The 3373-nt window shown below is 35.0% G+C and overlaps 1 long non-coding RNA gene across 1 annotated transcript; it reads right to left on the bottom strand.

Moving 5' to 3' along the window:
- Positions 1 to 2166: 2166 nt before the first annotated feature.
- Positions 2167 to 2898, bottom strand: LOC138889026 (uncharacterized). The gene is made up of 2 exons (XR_011406574.1): positions 2743 to 2898; positions 2167 to 2429 (listed from the first exon to the last, which is right to left on the bottom strand). It is a non-coding gene; the product is annotated as an uncharacterized lncRNA (long non-coding RNA).
- Positions 2899 to 3373: the final 475 nt, after the last annotated feature.

Genomic DNA, 3373 nt, shown 5'->3' with positions numbered 1-3373 from the left:
CGGTGACCTCGAGCTTAGTAGCCTCGAGATGAACTAAGAGCAATAAAGTAAGAACAATAAATGTAAATGACAATTTTGATGAACAGTAAGAGAGAAAAAAGTAGGATAATATATTCTTTGTCAATGATTAGATGGTGTTACAAGTGATTGGGATCCCCTTTTTTATAATAGGGGATCCCTATATAAGGTACATTTCTATTTGCAGTAAGGAATATTATTGGTACAACTGTCTAACCGCCTAGTACAAAATAGTTCAATCCTATTCCAAGATTTGCGCCATGATCTTGGAAACGTGGCAGGAATCTTGCTTATTCTGTTACAAGTCTATAACAGTACTATTTCGGGGTCGAGCATACTCGACCTCGGTATGCATCGTGCCTCAATCTTCGGACATCGCACTCTGTCTTCGAACTCGGATCTGGTCCCTCAAGCTCGAACTCGACCTCACCTGAACTCGGGCTTTGGAAGACCTCTCGACAGGGGCGGATCCACCGTGCGATTTATGGGTTCAGGTGAACCCAATAGCTTTTGTCAAAACAGTATAAATATGTTCGAAAAATTCACTAAATATCTATAAATATTTCAATGTGAACCCAGTTACTATTGAAAATTTACTCGAGGTCGTTGCAGGAACCCATAAATATTAAATCCTGGATTCACCTTTGCCTTTCGAGCCTATAGATCAAAGACATACGATCTCGACCGTATACAACTTTCAAAGCTGATGGCGCAAAGTTTATTTCGGGTTAATTTTTGGATAAACTAACATTTTCTGTATGTGGTAATTACTCCAAGTCATTCACAGTGGTACAATGTTGTAGTTTACATGTTTTTAGACCGACATTTACTGGTACTATTTTTGTTTCTGTGCTAAAAAGAGTGATTCTTGAAATCCCACTTATAAGATTTTAACGTGTGAATGGATCCAGTTCAGTTATCCAGTAAACTCACATGTGAATGACCAATCTTATACTTGTTTAGAGAAAATTCTTGAAATAGATTGCCTTATCAAATAATACTACTTCAATCATTGGACATTATTTTGGCCAGAAATTAATAGTTTCTATTATATATGTGCTGTGATAGCTTTTAGTGAGAAGTTAAAATTTTATTGCCAGACAAAATTGTTTACCTCGAAAATACGAGTATCAATTAAGTTTGATTTGTGGTTTTAAAGATACGTGATTCAGTTCAATATCAATTAATAATCAAGAAACCTGAAGTATAGATGAAAGAAATAAGTAAGACCAAACCAGAAGATAAGTCAGTCTTGACCTCGAGCCCAAGTGACCTCGAGATTGATCAAGAACAATAAAGCAAGAATATTAAAGCTAAAGGACAATTCTGATGAACAATGAGCGAAAAGTAGAGAGTATAGTCTTTGCCAATGACTCGATGATGTTTACAAATGATTGTGGTCCCCTTTATATAATAGGGGAATCCTAAATACGGTACATTTCTATTTACAGTAAGGAATCTTATTGGGACAGCTGTATAACCGCCTAGTATGGATTCGTACAAATCTATTCCGGAATTTACGCCATGATCTTGGGGACATGACAGGAATCTTGTTCTTCTGTAACAAACTCATAACAGCTCCATCTCGGTGTCGGTCATGCTTGGCTCCGATGTTCCTCGAGCATTAAGATCTTCGAGCCTCATATTCCGTCATCGAGATGGAACTTGATCCTTAGTGAGCCTACTCTTTGACGCGAGCTTTCTGTTTCTCGATATGAACCTCCGAATCTACGAAATCAGGGGCATCCGATTTCACCGTATACAAAAATACTTTGCTACTCCTATATATTAAGCTCCTTCTTGGATCGACCTTACGATAAATATTTATGCTTTTCCGACATATTAGAAAATAAGTCACTTATATTTTGTAATATATCAAATTTATATTTCGTTCCTGAGTTTAGAAAACGAGCCCAAAAGAGTAGAGCACGTTGATACAAAGTTATGTCCAAATATGGGATGTGCAAGATATGCCGCCAACAAATTCTCCTTCGCAATAAATACCATGATAATTAATGAAGACATCTCCCTAATCTTGACTTTTATTCTCCTTTAACCCATCTTGAAAAGACTCTCTGCCCCATTATTATATATTTTATAGAACCAAATGAAATTTTTACCCACTTTTTTTAACATCACATTGAAATGCACTCACTTAATAACTGTTTAAAATGTGAAATAATTTTAAGCACGTACACAACATTAATTATATACAGACAAGACAAAATCCCTATATTATATATGGATAAGTTCTTCAACTTCAAATTTATGATCTCCCTCAATCCACCGCAAGTAGTTATTGCCTTGTTGACATTTTAGTATATAAGTATATCACTAGTCCTCATCTGTAAGTTACACTAAAAATTAAACACACATCCATAGCCACATAGACAACGATGCTTGATCACAACCTAATAAATAAGAAAAAAACAAAAATAACACTTAAAAATCTAAAAAAACAAAAAATTAATGGTGAAAGGTATCACTTAGAAATAAGAATACACAGTTTTCGGATCTTCAGAAGGAATTTCTCTAAGAGTTTATGGTCGTTTAAGCTTTTAAAATTTAATTGCGAGATATGATTGAGAAAAGAATGAGGGGGATTACCTTTAATCCTTTTAATTTTGATATTTTAACAATTAGACCTTCATGTCAAAAGAAAAACAGCAACCATATAAAACAAATCAAAAGAAAAAAAAGAAGAAATTAAAGAAAAGGACGTACATTTGTTGAAGGTTACACTGCCCTAAGGAATAGGACTCTTCAGTATCTACCTAAAATTCCACTGGCTGCAAATGAAAATGGGGATGTCTTGATCGAGAAATACAGGCATTTATATCTAGCAACTTGTTATATATGATAAGAGTTCCAAGTATTATCTTATCAATTTCATTCATGAACCTTTGCATCCACTGTTTTTGAACTTAGGGAATCCAATTCTAACTGCATTCAAATTTGTGGGGGAAGCATATTAGATGATCTTGTCTACTAATTAATTAGGGCCTATTCAATTCCCTTCCACCTACGTAAGTTTTAGTCAATTATGTACGTACATATTCCTAGTTTTTAGGGTTTTATTTGCGCTTTTTATTTCTTTCTTTCTTAACTATCTGGTATTCAAAATCTACTTACCCCTCTAATTCGGATATAATGTTCCTTACAAGAAGTTTCTTCATTTTTATGGTTGGAACCACTACTAGAAATTCGCTAAATACCGACCAGAAAAACCGACCAACTTTGATCGGTTATGGCTAATTATCGACCAAAACGTGACCATATACGCTTGGACGGTATTTTGATGGTCGGAATGGATTACCGACCAATGTTGGTCGGAAATTACCGACCAACGTTGGTC

This window comes from Nicotiana sylvestris, chromosome 4 (assembly GCF_000393655.2).
Source record: "Nicotiana sylvestris chromosome 4, ASM39365v2, whole genome shotgun sequence".
NCBI lineage: Eukaryota > Viridiplantae > Streptophyta > Magnoliopsida > Solanales > Solanaceae > Nicotiana > Nicotiana sylvestris.
The sequence above is the reverse complement of the archived record's forward strand: the minus strand, read 5'-3'. Positions and strand labels throughout refer to the sequence as shown.